Source organism: Pleurodeles waltl, chromosome 1_2 (genome assembly GCF_031143425.1).
Source record: "Pleurodeles waltl isolate 20211129_DDA chromosome 1_2, aPleWal1.hap1.20221129, whole genome shotgun sequence".
Classification (NCBI taxonomy): Eukaryota; Metazoa; Chordata; class Amphibia; order Caudata; family Salamandridae; genus Pleurodeles; species Pleurodeles waltl.
In genome coordinates, this window is record NC_090437.1 from 1,260,628,234 (window position 1) to 1,260,651,738 (window position 23,505).

Sequence of the window (23,505 nt, forward strand, 5' to 3'; positions counted from 1 at the left end):
ATCCCTGCATGATTTTGTAAATCAGCCATCATGATGAGAAGCTACAAATGAAAACATTGTCACAAGTGCCTGTTTTTTCCTAGTAATTTGAATTTTTTTAATATTTTAATACTTAGGGCCTCATTACAAATGTGGCTATCTGAGGACTGCCACACTTGCGTTGACAGTCGGACTGCCGCACTCCCGGCAGTCGGACCATCCATTTATAACCATGGTGGGCGAACCCCCAGGGGACTGCTGTCGCGGCTGTGAACATGGTTCCCAATGTAATGATGGCCGTCTGAGTTGTACTCAGCCAGGGCGGCGCTGAACTCAGTGCCACCTGGCTGATTACGACTTCCCTCACTGCCTGCCTTTCCATGTTTTTTCACTGACATGGAAAGGCTGGTGGTGAGGGTGTGCTGGGGCCTCCCTGTCCAGCACCATTAGAATGGGCCCTGTCTGCTTTGCAGACACTGTGCATTCCGAGGGTGCTGGTCGGCCCCCTCTGTGCGACGAGATAGCACTATTCCTGCCAGTCAGATTCTCAAATACAATGTTTCTGTTGGTTAGACCTGCAGGAACACTGTAATAGGATGGGGGGACCGTCATGGGACCAAACTGGGACTGCCAAAATCATAATGAGGCCGCTAGTTTCTTTGGAAAAAGGATCTACACAAATAACCTTATACTAAATTCAGAGATTTGCCTAGTTTTCAGAAATGTATAGCTTTCCAGGATCCAACACAGATTTCATACCCATTTGCACCACAAACTGGATGGCGGTTGAAAGCACCAAAAATTGTAAAATTGTGCTGTGTCCCAATAAAATGTCAAAACTGTGGTGAAAAGGATTGGCTTCAGAATCAAATCTACCTGCTCATGATAGCTGGGAATATGGGGATTTTAGCACCTCAAACCATTTGTTGATGTCATTTGAAGGAACAAACACAGACACTTTGTTCTGCAGCACTTTCTTTCCTTCTTTCCCAAACAATACAACTTTTTTTGGCTAATTTCTTGGTCCATTCCAGGGGAATCCACAAACCATGGGTACCTTTTGAAAAAGGTTTTGGAGGCCTAAGCACAAACATCCCCAATTAGCCCAAAAAAGGCTTAGCACTGAGGGGGCAAAAGGCCTAGCAATGATGGGGTCAAGTCTCTCTGTATTTTTCAAGGGCCTTCCATCACATTGGACTGATACATCTTAGTTTCAATGTTAGGAATCACACTCATTTAACCCCTGTTCACCCCCTTGGTAGCTTTGCACGAGCAGGCAGGCTTAACTTCAGTAGTAATGTGTAAAGTATTTGTACCAACACACACAGTAATACAGTGAAAACACTACAACCTGGACACTACACCAGTTTAGAAGAATAGGTGATATTTATCTAAATCAGACAAGACCAAAATGACAAAAATCCAACATACACAAGTCAAGATATGGATTTTCAAAAGAATAAGAGTCTTAGGGCGAGATGTAGGAAATCCATGAATTACGACTCGCAAATTGCGAGTCAGTGAGACTCGCAATTTGTGAGTCGCAATTCAGGATGCAGAACGGTGTCTCAGACACTGTCTGCGACACGCTATGGGGTCGCAAAGACCCACCTCATCAATATTCATGAGGTGGGTCGCATTTTGAGACCCCATAGCGAGTCCCTGCACTCACAGGGATGGTGGCCTGCTGTAGTCAGCAGACCGCCATGTCTGTGACTGCTTTATAAATAAAGCAGTTTTTTTTTTCATTTTGCAGTCTTTGATGGCCCTGAGACTTCAACAACAGGAGGCAAGCTCAGTTCAAGCCCTTGGAGATTCTTCTCAAGCAGGAATGCACAACAAAGTCCAGTCTTTGTCCTCTTTCACATGCCGAAGCAGCAACTGCAGGACAGACCAACAAAGCACAGTCACAGGCAGGAGCAGCAATACTCCTTAGCTCTTCTCCTTGGCAGAGGTTCCTCTTGATTCCAGAAGTGATCAAATTTTCAGCGAGTTTGGGTCCACTACTTATACCCCTTTCTGCCTTTGAAGTAGGCAAACATCAAAGGAAAGTCTCTCTTTTTTGTAAGATCCATCCTGGCCCATGCCAGGCCCCAGACACACACCAAGGGGTTGGAGACTGCATTGTGTGAGCTCAGGCACAGCCCTTTCAGGTGTGAGTGACCCCTCCCTCCCAGCACATATGGCACATGAGGATATGCAGGCTACACGCCAGCACCCTTTGTTTCACTGTCTAGCGGAGAGGTACAAACAGCCCAACTGTTTAATACTAATAATAATACCACTACTACTACTACTACTACTAATAATAATAATAATAATATTGATAAGAACAACAATAATAATAATAATAATTAGATGTAGGCAAATTTCCATCATCTCTCTTCAAGTCAATTCCGTACTTTAATGCAGGAGCGGTTGTACTGTTTGTAGCACCTCTTTCCCACAGGGGTGTTAACAGGGAACTTGAAACTTATTTTCGCTGGCACTTATCTCGATTAGAGCACATCCACTGTGGGAAATTCCTCCTGAGATAGGTGCATAAAGTAGACCACCAAGGAGATTGTATACCCACTAGGAGCCTGATATGTTGGCTGCGAGCAATATTGGGTAGGCAGTTCCTCTAGAGAGCATTGGCCACAGGGCCTGGTTCTGATCCAGGACCCCCAAGCCTAATTATTGATGGGGTACACAAGATCTCCAAGTTTAAGTACAATCAGTAATGTATCCATCTATGTGGAAACCATCAGCGCCTGCCTCTATAACAGGTGTGTTTAGCATATAAAGTGCACTGTTCAGAAATTACAAGGGGGTTATTTATTTACAGGGAACCCGAAGGTTTAGGAGCAAGAGCCCTCACACACCCAAATGGGTGTCATGCTTCGCCCTGACTCATTTGAAGAAAGTGGTTGAGCATTACATCTCACATGGACACTTTCACGTTGTTCTTAATCTTGGTCTAGACCCCAGATTTTTGTTAGTAAATTTCTTAGACATTGAGGTTTAGAACCAATTTTAATCCTCCCTCTCCTGTTGTTAGATGCAAGTCTGCCTAGACACCCTTTCTTGGCGACCTGTACAAAAGATCTTCGGCAAAGAGCCCTCTTAATGGGGAGCCCGTCAGACATTGCAGCGCCGGTCTGACGAGGAGCATCTCCCAATGATGAAGCATGACACCCATTTGGGTGTGTGAGGGCTCTTGCTCCTAAACCTTCGGGTTCCCTGTAAATAAATAACCCCCCTGCCATTTCTGGAACAGTGCTCTTTACTTGTTATTGATTATCTGTTGGGAGACAGTGCACTGGACCATAACTCTCCCTGTCCCTCTTTTTGAGATTGTGTTTAGCATATATTCACAGAGCTATAGGTGAGATTGCTTCTCTCGAAGGCACACTGAGGGGCAAATGTACTAGGAATCACACAGCACAACATAGCATCCAAAGTTGCTTCACTGTGTTGTTTGAATGGGAAAGAGCATGGCAGTGGCATATCAAGTAAGATATGGCAATGCTGCTCTCTCCCCTACACTGGAACAGTGTAGGCTGCCTTACACCAGGAACACACCATAGTGCAAGAGTGTCTGTACAATGTCTAGAATATGTTTTTTACTTCCAGTAAAGAAACGATGCTTAGACATACTTAAAAACTTTTCAAACATTGCATGATGCAACAGTGCACAGCACACATGCAAGTATGAACGGTTTGGAGCGAAAACATGATGCCTGCTTTGAGGAACCAGAAAATGTTGGTCTGCAAATGCTAGAAGATAGGGCTTTGAGAGAAAAAACTTTATTGGATCTATAACTTATGGGTTTTCCCCTCAATGTAAAGTACCAGAAATAAGTGCATAGCTCTTCTTTGCTTTACATTAAGAATATTTTTCAATGCAGAACACGTTTTTACTAAAAAAGTTATTCACAAATCTACACATTGCACCAGTTTTGGTGACACTGAATTGCAGTGCTTCTCTGATATGCATCATACTGCTCTATACCTGCAGCGCTCATTACATATTTTAGCCGCTAGTATGACAGGTTTATATATATATATATATATCTGTAAAGCTTACTTATTACTTAAAATGAATTACTATTTGTGCCAGATTTTTCCAATAACCATTGACTGTGTAATCATAAAGATTGATATCACAAATAAGTAAATTTATCTTCCATGGGGGGGTCTAAAAATCTGGCAGGGACCCATCCATCCTGGACCTACATTGGACACCCCCGTGCTCCAGCAATGGTTGTATGTTGGTCAATTCAAACTGCTTTAAGCACAACCATTGCCAGCTTTGGTGCACTGTGATTGGTACAGTCGCACCGGAAGCTGACCTTGGGTACACTGCGTTTGGAAATACCATGGGTTTAAAAGCACCTGCTGGAGAGTTTCATGTATGTTCAGCAGTTAATGTTAATGCTGGAGAGAGATCAGAGTTTTGTCCCAATGAAGACTTGACTCGTCACAAAGTAGTCCAGAGGGTTAATGTGTCTGCTGCAAAGAACGTGTACTATGCATATCACAAAACTGTATTTTATGTGGATAGCTCAGGGGGCTACTGCTTTTGACACAGAAATCCTTTTGTTACTTGCAGTCTCACAAGTTACAATCCTAACATAACAGAGTAAACAGCCAGGTCGTAATACAAAAGCTGCAAGCAAATTGCATGTATAGGTTAGTATGTTATGTATTTTCCCCAGAGTTTTATTATCTTAATGTTGCTAAAAAAGAGTGTGTTTAGGTTGAAAGACATTCTTATGAGTAAAGCCAAGCCCAACCACTGAGGTACATTTTAAGTCCTACGTTTGTACTTCTCCAGACCAAATACTCTTAGAATATACTGCCTTCTAGTGTGGATGACATGTGATTCGTAAACCTTTGTAATTTTACTAGTTTTATGTAACATTTTCTGTAGACCAGTGGTTGTTAACCTTGTGACTTCGGTGGACCTCTACTGGAACCCGAGAACCCCCACTGAATTCTTATTGGATTCCGGGGACCCCCCACGGAGTCATTACTGAAAGCTGGGCACCTAATCTGTCAATAATATTTGATTTTCTAAGCAGTGGTGGACCCCCTGAGGAGACTTTGCAGACCCCCAGGGCTCCCCAGACCGCAGGTTGGGAACCACTGCTGTAGACTGATTTACACATGTATGATGTGTAATGCATGTGTGATGTTAGGGCTCTCAGACACCCTACACTGGTATGAGAAACACTATTACACAAACGAATTGCATGTGAGAGCAGAGTGGAGAGAGGAGGTGCGCTGCTGGGGGGTGGTAGTGAGGGAATCCGTGAGTAGGAGGTCATTGGGGAGTGCCAAAAAAAATTGTTGCACTGGGCAGCACCAGCACTAAAATCAGCCCTGAACAGAAGCCACATCCTCCCGTATTTTTTATTATAAAGGCACACAATATCAAAAGTGACTGTTTGTAAAATCCAGTGGGGAGCGGATGAGCGGGAAAACGACCACAAAGAGCACAAGTCAGCAGCTTTGAGGGTCATGCAATATAACACTTGAAAAATGAACAAAATTCAAGTCAGCTCATGATGTATTGCTCTCCCTCGTGGCTTTGAAACAGGTTACAAAATGTAGGCTCTACCTATAAAAAAAAACCAGCTTGTTGTTATGGGCAAGTGGGTATACATTTCATTTGATGGTCCCTCGACACAGGGGCATCAAGCTCAGTTCGGCAGAAATGAACAGGATCTGCTTCTCACACAGCTATATTCAGGGCTTCTTGCTTTGGAACAGATTCATAAATCCCTGCAGAACCGCATAGATTGTGAGATGTACGAGGCAGGGAGTTGCAGTCCATAGAGACTGGCGTTTTAAACAAATATCAAAACACTTAATAGCTTTTTAGGACTTTCTGCACTTTTTAAACATAATGCAAACTACTCTGCGTGGAAAGGGAGTGTGCACTGCAGTTTAACATTTTAGCTTTGACAGCCGCATTGCTTACAGGCTTGAAAGGCGCCAAGCATTACTGGACCTTGGGTCTTCTTACGGTCTATCAGCCGCACATTGTTTAATCGATTGTAGCCAGATACTGTTAATTTCACTAAAATATCCCTGTTTTACCTTCTGTTGAATGTATCTGCCACAGCACTCAATTGTTTGATAACTGCCTTCAAAGTTTATTCAACCAGGACTTGAATGGCTATCCTCAGCCCCAAAAGGATGCATTTGACTTTATAGTATTGAGTTAGCGTGGTGGCATGTAGTCATTGGTTCAATTCTTTCCTGGTTGAACATTCCAAATGTCTCAACTGTTGTGCGATGGACCCGTGGTTCTTGTATGAGGGAGCAGATTTCCAATGCTTCTTCTGTTGTATAAGTATGTGTAGTATAAGCCTTAGGGCCCTATTATGACTTTGGTGGTTGGACCTGCCGACCACGAAAGCCGTGGGGAGAAGGTGGTTGTCAAGCTGGTGGCCTCTCCCCAGTCGTATCACAATGTTTCCACCTGGCTGACTGCCGGAAACATCATATCACAACATTTCTGCCAGTCAAGCAGGCAGAATCAGTGCCACGGCATCGGTCTCTGCTCCTTTGCAGAACAGCACCCTCGGAATGTACACTCTCTGCAGCACGGACAGTGTACATTTTGCAGGTGCTGGCCCCACCACTGGATTTCCACCAGTTTTTCCATGGAGGTTAAGCCGCCATGGAAAGGCTGGCTGAAAGTGGACTCATGATCAGCACGGCGGTGCTTCCTTGGGTACCACTGTGACTGACTACGACTCAGTGCAGTGCCTCTTTCCTTACACCCCTTAGTGCCCCCCTACCACCACTATGTGTGCGCCAAATTTAAAATACAGCGCACCATGGCACAGGGTAGGGGGCAATAGCGTTATTCAAAATTGTTGGTGCTGCACCTGCAGAGTATATAGGGGCTCATTCTGCATAATGGAAGCCTCCTTTTAATGCCTGCTATGAGTAGGCATTAAAAGTGCCAAAAAAACATGGCGCAGGGAAATCTCATAGACTTCCTTGTGCCATTTTCTCTGCCCCCCCCCAACGGGGGAACACCCCCTTTGCATACATTATGCCTGGCGCAGGCATAATGTAGAGGAAAGGGATACAGAGTGTTGCAATGCATGTATTGTGCCACTCTGTAAATATGGCATGGGGATTTCGGCCTTGTTGTGCCACATCAACGTAAACAAAAATTACGCTAATGTTGCAAAAGGTGGCGCTGGGGTCTCATAAATATGCCACAGTGCCTCTTAAGCCTGACTGCTCTGTGCCAAGCTACCAGGGAATGTGCACAGGTTGATTTTGGGTGTACTTAAAAAACTCACTTCCAATCTTTGTAGGGAGTTACTCAAACCCTTGGTGTAAGGAAATGCCTCTTTGGCATGGTTACCCTCTGACTTTTTGCCTTTGCTGATGCTAAGTTGTGATTGAAAGTGTGCTGGGACCCTGCTAACCAGGCCCCAGAACCAATGTTCTTTCCCTAAACTGTACCTTTGTAAGTACTAAGGGTCCTGATGCCAAGGAAGGTCTCTAAGGGCTTCAGCATGTCTTAGGCCATCCTGGAGACCCCTCAATCAGCACTTGCACACTGCCTCACAGCTTGTGTGTGCTGGTGGGGAGAAAATGACTAAGGCGACATGGCACTCCCTTCAGAGTGCCTTGCCAACTTCACACTGCCTGTGGCATAGGTAAGTCACCCCTCTGGCAGGCCTTACAGCCCTAAGGCAGGGTGCACTATACCACATGTAAGGGCATATGTGCATAAGCATTATGCCCCTACAGTGTCTAAGCAAAACCTTAGACATTGTAAGTGCAGGGTAGCCATAAGAGTATATGGTCTGGGAGTCTGTCAAACACGAACTCCACAGTTCCATAATGGCTACACTGAAAGCTGGGAAGTTTGGTATCAAACGTCTCAGCACAATAAATGCACACTGATGCCAGTGTGGAATTTATTGTAAAATGCAACCAAAGGGCATCTTAGAGATGCCCCCTGAATACCAATCTGACTTCTAATGTGGGGCTGACCAGTTTCTGTTAGCCTGGCACAACCAGACGAGTTGCTGGCCACCTGGGGAGAATGCCTTTGTCACTCTGTGGCCAGGAACAAAGCCTGTACTAGGTGGAGGTGCTTCTCACCTCCCCTTGAAGGAACTGTAACACTGGCGGTGAGCCTCAAAGGCTCACCCTTTTTTGTTACAGCACCACAGGGCATCCCAGTTAGTGGAGATGCCCGCCCCTCCGGCCACTGCCCCCACTTTTGGCAGCAAGGCTGGAAAGATAATGAGAAAAACAAGGAGGAGTCACCCACCAGTCAGGACAGCCCCTAAGTTGTCCTGAGCTGAGGTGACCCCTGACTTTAGAAATCCTCCATCTTAAGTTTGTGGGATTCCCCCAATAGAATTAGGGATGTGCCCCCCTCCCCTCAGGGAGGAGGCACAAAGAGGGTGTAGCCACCCTCCAGTACAGGAGCCATTGGCTACTGCCCTCCGAGACCTAAACACCCCCCTAAATTTAGTATTTAGGGGCACCCCAGAACCCAGGAAATCAGATTCCTGCAACCTGAAACAAGAAGAAGGACTGCTGACCTACAAGCCCTCCAGAGACGATGGAAGACGACAACTGCTTTGGCCCCAGCCCTACTGGCCTGTCTCCTGACTCAAAAACCTGCAACCAGTGACGCATCCAACATGGACCAGCAACCTCTGAAGCCTCAGAGGACTGCCCTGAATCCCAGGACCAAGAAACACCCATGAGCAGCGGCTCTGCTCAACAACCTGCAACATTCTTGCAACTTTTCTACCACTTCAAAGACCTCACTCTTCCCGCCAGAAGCGTGAGACTTCACACTCTGCACCGGACGTCCCCGGCTTGAGATCCAGAGAACCAACACCACAGGGAGGACTCCCTTGTGCCTGCGACCCCGTGAGTAGCCCGAGACGACCCCCCTATACCCCCCAAATCGACGCCTGCAGAGAGAATCCAGAGGCTTCCCCTGATCGCGACTCCCTGTAACAAGAGACCCAACGCCTGGACCAAGCACTACACCCGCAGCCCCCAGGACCAGAAGGAACCGAACTTCAGTGCAGGAGTGACCCCCAGGCGACCCTCTGCCTAACCCAGGAGGTGGCTGGCCCGAGAAGCCGCCCTGTGCTCTGCCTGCACCGCTAGAGTGACCTCAGGGTCCCTCCATTGAAAACCAATACAAAACCCGACGCCTGCTTTGAACAGTGCACCTGCCCGACCCTGTACCGCTGAGGGTGTGTTTTGTGTGCCTACTTGTGTCCCCCCCAGTGCTCTACAAAACCCCCCTGGTCTGCCCCCACAGGACGCTGGTACTTACCTGCTGGCAGACTGGAATCAGAGCACCCCTGTTCTCCATAGGCACCTATGTGTTTTGGGCACCACTTTGACCTCTGCACCTGACTGGCCCTGAGCTGCTGGTGTGGTAACTTTGGGGTTGCCTTGAACCCCCAACGGTGGGCTGCCTATGCCCAGGAACTGAGACTTGTAAGTGTTTTATTTACCTCACAATCTAACCAATACTTACCTCCCCTAGGAACTGTTGATTTTTGCACTTTCTACTTTAAAAATAGCTTATTGCCATTTTAACAAAAATTGTATATGTTATTGCTCTAATTCAAAGTTCCTATCTTACCTGTGTGGAGTATCTTGCATTTTATGTATTTACTTCAAAACTTGAGCTTGTGGTTCTAAAAATAAGTTAAGAAAATACATTTTTCTATATAAAAACTATTAGCCTGGGGTTAAGTCTTTGAGTGTGTGTTCCTTATTTATTGCCTGTGTGTGTACAACAAATGCTTAACACTACCCTCTGATAAGCCTACTGCTCAACCACACTACCACAAAATAGATCATTAGAATTATCTAATCTTACCTCTGAGGGGAACCCTTGGACTCTGTGCACACTCTCTTGCTTTGCGATAGTATATACAGAGCCAACATCCTACACTTGGCAATCTGCAGTAGTAAATAGACTCACTGGGAATCCCTTTATGGATTTCTGAGGGGCCTAAAAAGAGACATTTAGGTCCTATAGGTGGGCGGCTCACCGTTCTGCCATGGGGACGTTGTAAATTACAACATGCAAATCATTCAAGCCTGAAATACCAAGCCAGGTCCTTTCTGAGTCATTGGAACCAAACCGCACCCAAATGAAGTGCCCCAAAAAGGGTGAAACAGGTCTTGGGTTGCTTGTATTCCAGTTCAGAGAGGACCAGCATCCACCTGTAGGGAACCCCTGGGACATGTATCCCCCTTTCCAAATGGGTGCCCTCAGGAACTCACTGACTGTCCACCTCTTGACAATTTCTTTACAGAGGTCTGCTGTGTGTAGCTCGGCTCTTTGGACATGTAGGGGCATATTTACAAGCCCCTTGCACCTCCTTGTGCCACATTAGCGTCATTTTTTTGTGCTAAAGTGACATTAGGTAGGCATTTCCAACACGCCATATTTACAAAATGGTGCAGTGTTTGCATTACATCACTTTGGAACCCGTTACTGCACATTATTTCCCCGCCAGGCATAATGTATGCAACGGGGGCATTCCGGTGCTGGGAGCTCCGAAGAAATGGAGCAGTAAAATTTACAAGATTTCAGTGCGCCATTTTTTGTGTCATTTTTAATGCCTGCTCAGAGCAGGCATTCAAATAATGCAACCATTATGTTCAATGAGCCTCCTTGTGCTTTGCTGCACTAGCATCAACATTTTTGACTCTACTGTTGCAAAATACCACTTTGATGCCATTGTGCTAATGACTGCCATGGTGCACCGTATTGTAAATATGGCGCAACCATTGTGTCTTTAGGAGCCCCCCAGAGAAGGGGGGATGCTCAAATGAGTCGCTTTGGGCACATCTGAGTTGTGGTCTACTTCTTTTGCAAACAACATAGTGAGAATTTTTTTTTCATGTCGACACCTGTATCAGAAAGGAATGATTCACCTGTCTGCCATTGAAGCATTCATCCTTGTATTATTTTTTGTCATAGTAAAGCCCTAAACTCAATTATATTTTTTAAACTCTAAGATAATCTGGGAAAAGTAATTTATGCCTAAATATATGGGTCTGTGCGCGGCTGTGAAAACTGGAGTCTCAGAGTTTCGTAGTATTTCTTTTTTAATTATTGCACTGGGTGCTTTTTTCTAACTCGGTTCAAGTCGCCGCCGTGAATCTGCCATGAAGGTAGGACATTTTATTTTCATTCATTCAATGGCAATCAGGTTAATGGGAGTACAGCGCGTCATACTCCCACTGATTGCAATAGGATTCACGTCAATGATGGTGTAGAGCTTTATAGTCTCACCATTAGCTCTAATAAAGTCCTTATATGCTGACTCACAGTTCCGTGTATTTGCACCTACTTACAGCCAAAACATTTTAAACACAAATTTGTCAACTTCAGGACAATGTTTCAATGGCAGAGGTTTCAGGGTGGACAAAGGGATGTCTTTGGAACAGCAGTATGAAATTAGGTATATCATTCTTTTTCTTCTATCCACTATTACGGAAGCATGTCCTCTTCATGTCCTTCAAGGTACTTCAGTTGAACGAAACCTAATGTATGAAAATCTTACTGTAAAATCAAATCTATGGGCAATATTTGTGAAAAAGTGGAGCAGTGTATCAAATGAGCTTGCTGTGCTGTGCTTCCTCACTGGGAAAGGGCAGGAATGAGCGGTATTTAAGACAATACTGCACAAGTCCTGTACATCCCCCTGGAATTAAGCTCAATAGGCTGCCTAGCGCCAATGCAGGCACAATGAACCATGGTGCAAGGTTGACTGCATTACATGCAGGATTGGTTTTGTGCAGGAAGAGGTACCTTCCTGCACAAAAAAAAGTCCTTAGAGGCTTTTTCCTCTTTCTATGTGTGCGGCAGAATGCAGCACACATAGAAAGAGAAAGAAACAAGGAGAAATAAAGATATTTCTCCTCCTGGGCAGGCGTATCTTTTTGGCACAATTCCAGAATTATCTATCCGTGTAAATCTAGAAATGCATCAAAATCCATGGATTTTGCATGAGAACACCCATGCAACACACATGGAAATATCTTTTTGGAGCAGACTAATACATTGCACCAAACTTCGCTGTGTTGCATTACTTAAGATTCATGAAGGCACGCAAGGTGGCCTGACATGGCTTCAAAAATCTAATTTTTCACTTCTGTCAGTCTTGCATTACATTACGTGGTGCAAGAGTGACACGAATGGGCTCATAAATATACCCATGTGTTTTTGTTATATTTTTTTTAACAGATAGTAACATTAAACATATATCCTACCTAAATAGTATTGATCCTTCATTCAAACTATGGGAGCTGATCTGCAGGTTTCCTGTTTTAAGGTTTATGGTCACAGAATTGTGACATGTGCCAAGAATAGAGAGGACTGAGTAACTAAGGGAACACGTCACCAGTATGGTAAAAATGCTAAAGACAATGGGCTAATTAATCAATAAAGGTTTTGTTTTGTAACACAAAGGGGGTTATTACAACTTTGGAGGAGGTGTTAATCCGTCCCAAAAGTGACAGTAAAGTGACGGATATACCACCAGCCGTATTACGAGTTCCATAGGATATAATGGACTCGTAATACGACTGGTGGTATATCCGTCACTTTACTGTCACTTTTGGGATGGATTAACACCTCCTCCAAAGTTGTAATAACCCCCAAAATGCTTTTCAGGATTTGCAAACCAACACAAATTATTATTTGCGTTGGTTTGTAAGGAAAATTAATACAAACCAGTGCCAAGCACTGTCTTGCGTTAGTCTGATCAAGGAAACATCCCATGACTGGTACATGGGAGTTCCTTTGTAATGCCCCATGGTTTTTAATGCAAAACCCTGGGCAGATTTATCAACCTTTCACACAGCGCAATGCAGAAAACCACCTTGCTGTGTGAAAGGGCAAGAATGCACTGCATTTCCTAGTGCTGGAGACCTTTCAGCTGCCTAAGGTCACTGCAGGCACCCTTATGTCCTATTGCAAGTGTGCCCAAGTTATAGAAAGGATTGTTTTTGTGCAAGAAGGAATACCTTCCTGCACAAAAACAATCCTAACAGGCATTTTCTTCTTTTTATGTGTGTTGAAGAATGCAACACATATAGAAAGAGGAAGAAATGGGGTGAAATAAAGATATTTTTTCTTGTTATGTCTCACCTGGGAGGCATATCATTTTGACACATTCCCAGGTCTACCACAAATAATAAATCTTGTAATGTGCCAAAATCCATGGGTGGGTGTGTGGGAAAACCCACACTCCCCCAATGGAACACCTCCCTGTGGCAAAGTAACTCCAGGCAGCAATCTTGGGCTGCCTTGCGTTACTCTAGATTTAGCATGCCATACAGGGCCATGCAAGGTGGCCTTGCAAGGCTTGATAAATCTCATTTGTGTTTTGTGTCCATCTTGAAGTCCCTTGCATGGTACAAGGGTGACACAAAACATTGATAAATATAGGCTTCTATCTATTATTAATATTAGACAGTGTTTTATACCAAAAAAGGCACAACACTTGAAAGCAGGATTTAAAAATAAGAAATGCATTCATTTCTCCTAATGTTTCCAATTTGCATGTCTGCTGCACTGTACAGCACATTTCCAAAGGGGAAACAGTTTTAATGTTTGTCTAGGCATACACACATCCGTCCCCTACAGTGCAAATGTGTGCGTGCCACTCAGCAGCCTAACTGTGTTTCAGCGCTTGGGCATAAGCAGAATAGTGCCATATCTCTGTAGTTATGGTGCTTTCTGGGTCCCTCCCTGTCAAAGTGAGGTTGTTGGATTACCTTTCCAGGAGTCCCCAGTGAAATCCTGGAAGTCTGGGCTCTAGAGCTTTTTAGCAGGACAAACCTGCACGTCAGGGTGGGTCACAGTTGAGGTAAGCCGGCTTGACTCACCATGGCAGGTTGGTCCCTCTACTGATCTTTTTACAATAACTTCTCCAAACCTCTGGATGTTCTTCTAGAAGGTCTTTGAAGGTCCTTTAGGAGTCCACAGCTCACCCCAAGTTTCCAGAAGATCTGAGTTGCTCCTTGAGGACTAGGACTCAAACTCCCAGAATGCCTCTGACTCAAACTCAGCTGGTCAGTTCCTTCAGGATTTGATGCAGGGAACTCTGGTTACCTCACCTGTAGCAATCAGGAAGTGTCCTTATTGAACCAGTTGAAGCCAGGCGAAGTCCTTTTTGTGGTGAGGCCAAAGTGTTCAACTGGTGCAGTCCTTCAGAGTGCAGTGCCCAGGTGCAGGTCGGGGTCCAGCAGGGCAGTCCTTTTTCTTCTGAAGTTGTTCCTTGTAGGGACCTGGGTGCAGGTCAGCCAAATTTATCCTTGCTCCTGTGGGGAAATATAAAGGGGGTGGGCAACTGTCCAATCCAGGCAGAGCTGAAGTTGGCAACTTTCAAGTATAGTTCTAAAACTCTTTCCCTGAACAAGTTATATCAAATCAAACAATGGCAAGTTGTGGAATTTATTATAACAATCAGTTTGATACTAAACTTTTTTTAGCATGTGGAGCTCCTTCACTACAGTGAGGGAAAAACAAATGTGGCTATTTTTTCACACCAGGGTTTAGAAAACAATTTTTATAAGTACCCTGCTTATAGTTACATAGCATCCTGCCATAGTGGCACTTAGAGGGCACCTTAGGAGTGATGTATATGTAAAAATAAAGAAGTGTAAGACTTTGGAAGTACTTTTAATTCCAAAGTCGAACTTGCATATAACTTTAGTTTAAAAGCAGCCAGCAAGGCAGGCCTACTTTTAAAATGACATTGGGCACCTCAGCAGTGCACCTATGAGTGCACTACCTATGCTGGGGTACCTAAATCTACATGCCCTACCATATGCTAGGGACTTATAGATAGGTTGATTCTGCCAATTATAAATAGCCTAGTTTGCATATCCACTTTATACAGAGCACTGGCCCTGGGACTGGTAAGCGGTACCCAGGGCAGGCCCAAAAGCCAGCAACCACCAATATCTGTCCAAAACGTTTAGGGGTGACCAGGGCAAAAAGGAGGGCTTTCCTACATCCCTCCATACACATCTCCTTCAGCAAAGAAACAAAGGGGGTCATTTCGACCCCGGCGGGCGGCGGAAGTCGCCCGCCTGGCGGGAACCGCCAAAAGACCGTACCGCGGTCAAATGACCACAGCGGTCATTCTGACTTTCCCGCTGGGCCGGCGGGTGACTGCCAGAAGGCCGCCCGCCGGCCCAGCGGGAAAGCCCCTTCAACAATGAAGCCGGCTCCGAATGGAGCCGGCGGAGTTGAAGGGGTGCGACGGGTGCAGTGGCACCCGTCGCGATTTTCAATGTCTGCACAGCAGACACCCGACACCCCAGGGGCCCCACGACACCCGTTCCTGCCATCCTGTTCCTGGCGGTATTTACCGCCAGGACCAGGATGGCGGGAAGGGGGTCGGAATCCCCATTGTTCCCTAATTGTGCTCATTTAAAAGGCAAAAAGTGTCTAGAGTTTTCTTATAATTTTGTTTACTTTAGGCACAAAAAGTAGTGAAAACACGTCAGAAGTACTTGTTGGGGTGTGGGCGGGCTGGAATAACCACTGTAAAACATACCAGTTCTGTTTTGCATCCTTTCTCCAGTCAAGATAGGACTGAAGAAATAGGTGTGCTCTATTGGCCCTCAAGGTGGACCTGCAGTTCGCTGTCACTCCAGGAACCCTATCCTGGCAACACATTTTCGATGCAATGAATTTTGACTTTCATATCATAAGCAAGTCAACACATTTTTCTCTTGTTCTGGTCAGTTTTTTCGTGTGTGTAAAATAATAGCTGCTAATGTTTCTTTAGATTTAAAATGCACGTTCGGTTCGAAGCACACGAGGAATACATGGAAAGAAAAACACGTACACATGCAGCTTTTCCTTTTTTGTAAATGTGTACTGTTATTTATTCAATATGTGTAACCGTTCGGAATATGCTTCTATTGCATACTTGTTCCACTTCAGTTAATTCAAAATATTACTAGAACCCTTGTTCTGATTACATAACAACCATAACGTGACTTCAGCTGTGATATTGAAGGGCGCCCGGGTGAGGAAGGAGCTTGAAGCTTTGCTAAGGGTGGTCTGAGGTATGGAGAGAGCAATAGAAACCCATTTGAAAGTCCTGCTCTTGCTTGTCATTTCATGTAATAATGCAATGATGTGTTAGGCACTTAGCAGCATATTTATACTCTGTCTGTGCTGAAGTACGGTGTGAGAAACTAGGGCTGATTGCAGAGGCCCCATAACTTTTTGCCCCCATTTTCCACTTTATGCTGGTGTTTTCCTGACTCTGATGGTGCCCTGGGTACTGCTAACCAGTCCCAGGGCCTGTGCTCTGTGTAAAATGGATATGCAAATTAGGCTAATTATAATTGGCTAAGTTAACCTACCTATAAGTCCCTAGTATATGGTAGGGCATGTAGGTTTAGGGACCACAGCATAGATGGTGCACACCTAGGTGCACTGCTGAGGTGCCCAGTGTCATTTTAAAAGCAAGCCTGCCTTGCTGGCTGCTTTTAAATTAAAGTTATATGCAAATTCGACTTTGGAATTAAAGGTACTTCCAAAGTCTTAAACTACCTTATTTTTACATATAAGTCACCCCTAAGGTGTGCCCTATGTGCCCCTAGGGCTGGGTGCCATGTAACTATAAGCAGGGACTTTATAAAAATAGATTTATAAGCCCTGGTGAGGTAAAAACAGCCAAATTCGTTTTTCCCTCATTGAAGTAAATGGCCTTCATAGGCTAGAATGGGCAGACTTTATTTTAAATTTTAAAGTCCCCTTAAATGTTACATACCAAGAATTTGGTATCAAATTGATTGTTATAATAAATCCCACAACTTCCAGTTGTTGGATTTAATATAACTAGTCCAGGTAAAAAGTTTAGACTTTACCTAAAAAGTTGCCAATTTCAGCTCTGCATTGTTTTTGCTGCTGTGCTCTGATTGGCCAGCCTGCAGCAGCTTCTGCCAGGCTACTTTAATGAGGTGTGAAGTGGCCTGGCTTCACACAAAGGAATGTGCTTGGGGGAGAGAATCTCCCCTCAGCAGATGGTGAGGCAGGAAGGGGGAGGGCTGCCAAACTGGTCTTCAAAGGCAGAGAAGGACATCTGGAGCACCCAGCAACACCCCCACATCCTGCAACCCCAGACAGCTAGGTGCCCCCTTGATTAGATTAGGAGAGGGCAGGAGAGGGGTGTGTTTATGATTTTTAGCCACACCAGTGGGTGGGCTCAGCCAGATCTCTCCTCCAAAAATCAGATTCATCCATTTTGGACTTTTAGAGACTGTTGCCTTCTGGGATGGATTTTTGCCACACTTCCCAGGAAGTGGTCATCACAGGGGGACGACCCTGTCCCTGATTGGAGAACCAGGGCCCCCCTGCTTTTCACCCAGGAGCAAGGATAAAATTGCCAGACCTGCACCCACGCCTCAGATCCCCTCCAGAATTCAGCAAGAAAGGAACTAAAGAAGAAGAAGGACTGCCCTGCTGGACCCCTGGCATGCACCTGGACCCTGCACTCAGAAAGTCTGCACCAGCTGCACACTTGGGCTTCACCACAAGAAGGACTTTGCCTGGCTTCCACTGGTTCAAGGAGGGACTCCCTGTTTTTCTACAGGTGAAAAATTGCTATCCAGAGTCCCCTGCACCAACTCCTGAAAAAGTGACCAGCTGACCACTGTCCAGTGGCCAAAAAGGAGTTTGCGCCAGGTGTATTCTGGGAGTTGAAGTCCGCACTTCCCAAGGACCATCACAGAACTTCTGGACCCTTGGGGTGAGCTGTGGACCCCAAAAGAACCTTAAAAGAACATCTGGGTGAAGCCCCAGAAGTTTGGAAAAGATTGGAGAATTTTTGAAAAAAAGCTCCATAAAGTGACCGACCCGACGCGGAAATTCTAGCCGGCTTGCCTCAACCGCGACCCGGCCTGACTTCGTGGTTCGTCCCGGTAAAGAAAAACATCCAAAAAAGAGACTAAGTCCGAACGTAAAAAGTTGACCGGGACCTTCCAGCCATCGTATCCGAGAAGGGCTCCACGGACGTCGGATCAAGATCCAGGTTTACCCCGGTCGAAGGATTTTCATCTCGAAAAAACGACTAAGTCCGAAGGTAAAAATCACCACAGAGGAAACCGACTTCGCGTATCCGGACAAGGGCTCCAGGAGGTCGGATCCAACTGGCAGGTTCGTCCCGGGGAAGAAAAACATCAAAAAAGAGACTAAGTCAGAAGGTAACTTTTTAACCGAGGCCTCCCGCGACTTGTAGCCGAGCAGGGCTCCCTCGCGGTCGGCCTGAAAGTTTGACTTTGCCCCGGTCCTGGTGCAACCAGATGACCCGATTGGCGCTTTTTGTTTCTAAGCGCTAGAAAATAATAATACTTTAAAAATTCATATCTCCGGTTCCCCTGAACCGATTTTAATCGTTTTTGTGTCATTTTAAAGATAAAAATATAAGCTATTTTTATGAATTGGTTTTGGATTTTTAAACTGTTTCCTGTGTTTTATTTAATTACTGTTTTGTGATATTTGAATGCTTTACACTTTGTCTCCTAAGTTAAGCCTTGACGCTCGATGCCAAGCTACCAAGGGTAGAGCTGGGATTAATTTACTGAGACCTAACTGTACCTACGTGGAGGTTAGTGGCTTGTTGCTAGGCGTAGGTACCTACCTGCCCTACCAATAACCCATTTTCCAACATAATTGGAAGCAGCGACGGGATCCTGTACTTGTGTTCAATATCACGTTACAGTTTTAGGTAAAACAAATTAAAAATCTTTTAAATTGTCCTAGTGCAAAAATTGTTTTTAATTTTTAATTTGGATTAATTTCAATTATTGAATTTTTGTAATTTTTCTAAATTCTTGTTTCCAATTTTTGCAAAAAGTTTTTGTTGACACAAAACTAGGGAACCATGGAGCTTGATCTGGCTAGCCTACCCACACTGACAGTAGTCCAGCTTAGGGGGTTGTGTATTGAAAGAGGGTTGCCTGCAACCACTGATCTCAGGAAGCAAATCCTGATCACATCCCTGACAGCATGGGCTGAGGCCCAAGAGGTAGAGTCAGAGGAAGCTCCAGAGGAGGGAGAAAGAAGGGAGGATGCAAGCTCTAACCACTCAGGGGAGGGAAGGCATCTGACCCTAAGTGAGGACAAGGAAGAACGGTCCTTAGTAAATACAGTCACTAGGGGCAGATCCAAAGCTAGTGGTGGGAAGGGGGTCCTTTCAGGAGGAGAGAACCCATCCATCAGAGAAAGAGAGCTGGAGGCCCAGCTAGCATACATAGCTTTGGAAGCAGAGAAGCTGGCCCTAGAAAAGAAAAAGTGGGCATACAAAGAGAAAAGAGATGGAAGCAGCGATAAAGAAGCTGAGGTGTCCATGGGTGGGGGAGTTTGCCCCAGATTACCCAAGGGGGTGGTTCCTGCTTATGTAGAGGGGGATGACATAGATAAGTGGCTGGGGGCCTTTGAGAGGGCACTCCAAATGAGAAGGGTTAGGCCTCAATACTGGGGTTCCCTTTTGTGGGAGTTGGTCCCCAACTCAGGGAGGGATAGGCTTCTGACCTTAAGGGGGGAGGAGGCAGATTCATACCCTAGTATGAAGAGGTGCTTAGTCAAGAAGTTTGGTCTGACCCCAGAGCAATATAGAATGAAGTTCAGGGACACCCAGAAGGTCAGTACCCAGTCTTGGGTTGACTTTGTGGACATTTCACTAAAGGCACTAGAGGGCTGGATTATTGGCAACAAAGTAAATACTTATGAGGGGTTATACAATCTGATCATGAGAGAGCACATCTTGACCAATTGTATCCAAGAAAGGTTACGCCAGCATCTAGTGGACTCTAAGCAGACCAACCCTAGAGAGCTAGGGGAGGCAGCTGATGAGTGGTTGAGAACCAGGGTGGTTATCAAGTCCCAGGGGGGAGACTCCAAGAAGGGGGGGTCAGGTCCCCAAAAACCTAAGGAGGGGGGTGGTAAGCCCACCACAGAGACTCCCTCTGTACCCCAGAACCCTAAGGAGGAGGAGAGAAAATCCCACTCCCACTCTGACAAGCAGAGACAGGGAGACCCAGGGTTAAAAAAACTCTTGGACAGTAGGGCTTGCTTTGACTGTCAGCAGACAGGTCACTTCAGAGGAGATGCAGCCTGTCCAAGGAAGGTGGTTAGCACTGGGCTGTCCAGTGTAGCCATAGAGGAGGATTCCTCAGATGATGAAGTCCTCCTAGCATTGTGCTGGGAGACAGGACCAGATGGTAAGCTGGTGATCCCTGAGGGTGGGAGTAGGCACTTCCACCACATTCAAGTGAATGGGATCCCTACCACTGGCCTGAGAGACACCGGTGCCAGTCACACTATAGTGAGTGACCGGTTAGTGACCCCAGACATGTATGTCCCAGGAAAGACAAAGAAAGTCAGGATAGCCACAGGGGAGGTCACCTCCAAACCTGTAGCCATAGTGCCCCTAGAGAGGGAGGGTATCCTTGACTGGATTAGGGTGGTAGTCAGTGCTGACCTCCCCCTAGATTGTATCCTGGGCAATGACCTCCCAGAGGTGAGTCTGGTCACAGATGGGGTGGTCGCCCAGGGCGCCCCCCCAACCCAAAGTCCTGGGGAGTCAGTCCCTACAGTTAGGAGACAGGGGTCCCCAAGAAAAGGAAAGAAGAAAAGGAAGGGTAGGCCACTCTTAAAGAGAGTTCCAGGGAGCCAAGGGCCTTCTGCCCCAGTAGGGGGGGAGCCCAGAGTTGGCACTGGTGAGGCCTCACCTGACCCCAAGGAAGTCCTGAGTAGTCAGGCAGCTGTCCAGATGCAAGGTGTTGCCCCTGCACTGACAGAAGGGAGAGTGGAAGGAGGGTGTCTGCCACAGGAGGTGGTAGCCCCCCACTCTAGACAGCAAGAGGGGTGCCAGGACCCCAAAGATGCCCCTAAAGCAGCTCAGCCACCTGTCAGTGGAGAGCTTAGGGTGTGGTTCTGGGTACTGACAGCTGTCAGTAGCCTCTGCTGGGTGCTAGCCTTCCTGGCAGCACTGTACTTGGCCTGGGAGGCAGACCCCAAGGCCAATAGCAAAGTAGGCCCCCTGACCCTGTTGGTCATGGTGGGGTTGCTCAAGTGTTGGGTGACCTCTTTGGGTAAGCTAGGTGTTGCCCTAGCAAAGTTAGGAGTAGGGGAGGTGGGCACCTCACTACCCAAGTTGGCAGAGAGAGAGGAGGAAGACCCCCCTAGAGGGAAGTTTCAGTTTGAATTGAGTCCTTTTACTGTTGGGATGGCTTCACTACCCAGAGGGAGTGACCCTGACAGGAGGATATAAGGCAGAGTAGGCCCTGCAAAGGGACAGCCAGTTTTCTTCACTGTCTTCCTCGCCTAACAAGCCAGGAAGACTCTCCCAGGGTTGGGCTGAGTCTCCTGGGCGTGTGGGCTGGGGGGGGGGGGGTTGTGTGAGAAACTAGGGCTGATTGCAGAGGCCCCATAACTTTTTGCCCCCATTTTCCACTTTATGCTGGTGTTTTCCTGACTCTGATGGTGCCCTGGGTACTGCTAACCAGTCCCAGGGCCTGTGCTCTGTGTAAAATGGATATGCAAATTAGGCTAATTATAATTGGCTAAGTTAACCTACCTATAAGTCCCTAGTATATGGTAGGGCATGTAGGTTTAGGGACCACAGCATAGGTGGTGCACACCTAGGTGCACTGCTGAGGTGCCCAGTGTCATTTTAAAAGCAAGCCTGCCTTGCTGGCTGCTTTTAAATTAAAGTTATATGCAAATTCGACTTTGGAATTAAAGGTACTTCCAAAGTCTTAAACTACCTTATTTTTACATATAAGTCACACCTAAGGTGTGCCCTATGTGCCCCTAGGGCTGGGTGCCATGTAACTATAAGCAGGGACTTTATAAAAATAGATTTATAAGCCCTGGTGAGGTAAAGACAGCCAAATTCGTTTTTCCCTCATTGAAGTAAATGGCCTTCATAGGCTAGAATGGGCAGACTTTATTTTAAATTTTAAAGTCCCCTTAAATGTTACATACCAAGAATTTGGTATCAAATTGATTGTTATAATAAATCCCACAACTTCCAGTTGTTGGATTTAATATAACTAGTCCAGGTAAAAAGTTTAGACTTTACCTAAAAAGTTGCCAATTTCAGCTCTGCATTGTTTTTGCTGCTGTGCTCTGATTGGCCAGCCTGCAGCAGCTTCTGCCAGGCTACTTTAATGAGGTGTGAAGTGGCCTGGCTTCACACAAAGGAATGTGCTTGGGGGAGAGAATCTCCCCTCAGCAGATGGTGAGGCAGGAAGGGGGAGGGCTGCCAAACTGGTCTTCAAAGGCAGAGAAGGACATCTGGAGCACCCAGCAACACCCCCACATCCTGCAACCCCAGACAGCTAGGTGCCCCCTTGATTAGATTAGGAGAGGGCAGGAGAGGGGTGTGTTTATGATTTTTAGCCACACCAGTGGGTGGGCTCAGCCAGATCTCTCCTCCAAAAATCAGATTCATCCATTTTGGATTTTTAGAGACTGTTGCCTTCTGGGATGGATTTTTGCCACACTTCCCAGGAAGTGGTCATCACAGGGGGACGACCCTGTCCCTGATTGGAGAACCAGGGCCCCCCTGCTTTTCACCCAGGAGCAAGGATAAAACTGGCAGACCTGCACCCACGCCTCAGATCCCCTCCAGAATTCAGCAAGAAAGGAACTAAAGAAGAAGAAGGACTGCCCTGCTGGACCCCTGGCCTGCACCTAGACCCTGCACTCAGAAAGACTGCACCAGCTGCACACTTGGGCTTCACCACAAGAAGGACTTTGCCTGGCTTCCACTGGTTCAAGGAGGGACTCCCTGTTTGCTACAGGTGAAAAATTGCTATCCAGAGTCCCCTGCACCAACTCCTGAAAAAGTGACCAGCTGACCACTGTCCAGTGGCCAAAAAGGAGTTTGCGCCAGGTGTATTCTGGGAGTTGAAGTCCGCACTTCCCAAGGACCATCACAGAACTTCTGGACCCTTGGGGTGAGCTGTGGACCCCAAAAGAACCTTAAAAGAACATCTGGGTGAAGCCCCAGAAGTTTGGAAAAGATTGGAGAATTTTTGAAAAAAAGCTCCATAAAGTGACCGACCCGACGCGGAAATTCTAGCCGGCTTGCCTCAACCGCGACCCGGCCTGACTTCGTGGTTCGTCCCGGTAAAGAAAAACATCCAAAAAAGAGACTAAGTCCGAACGTAAAAAGTTGACCGGGACCTTCCAGCCATCGTATCCGAGAAGGGCTCCACGGACGTCGGATCAAGATCCAGGTTTACCCCGGTCGAAGGATTTTCATCTCGAAAAAACAACTAAGTCCGAAGGTAAAAATCACCACCGAGGAAACCGACTTCGCGTATCCGGACAAGGGCTCCAGGAGGTCGGATCCAACTGGCAGGTTCGTCCCGGGGAAGAAAAACATCAAAAAAGAGACTAAGTCAGAAGGTAACTTTTTAACCGAGGCCTCCCGCGACTTGTAGCCGAGCAGGGCTCCATCGCGG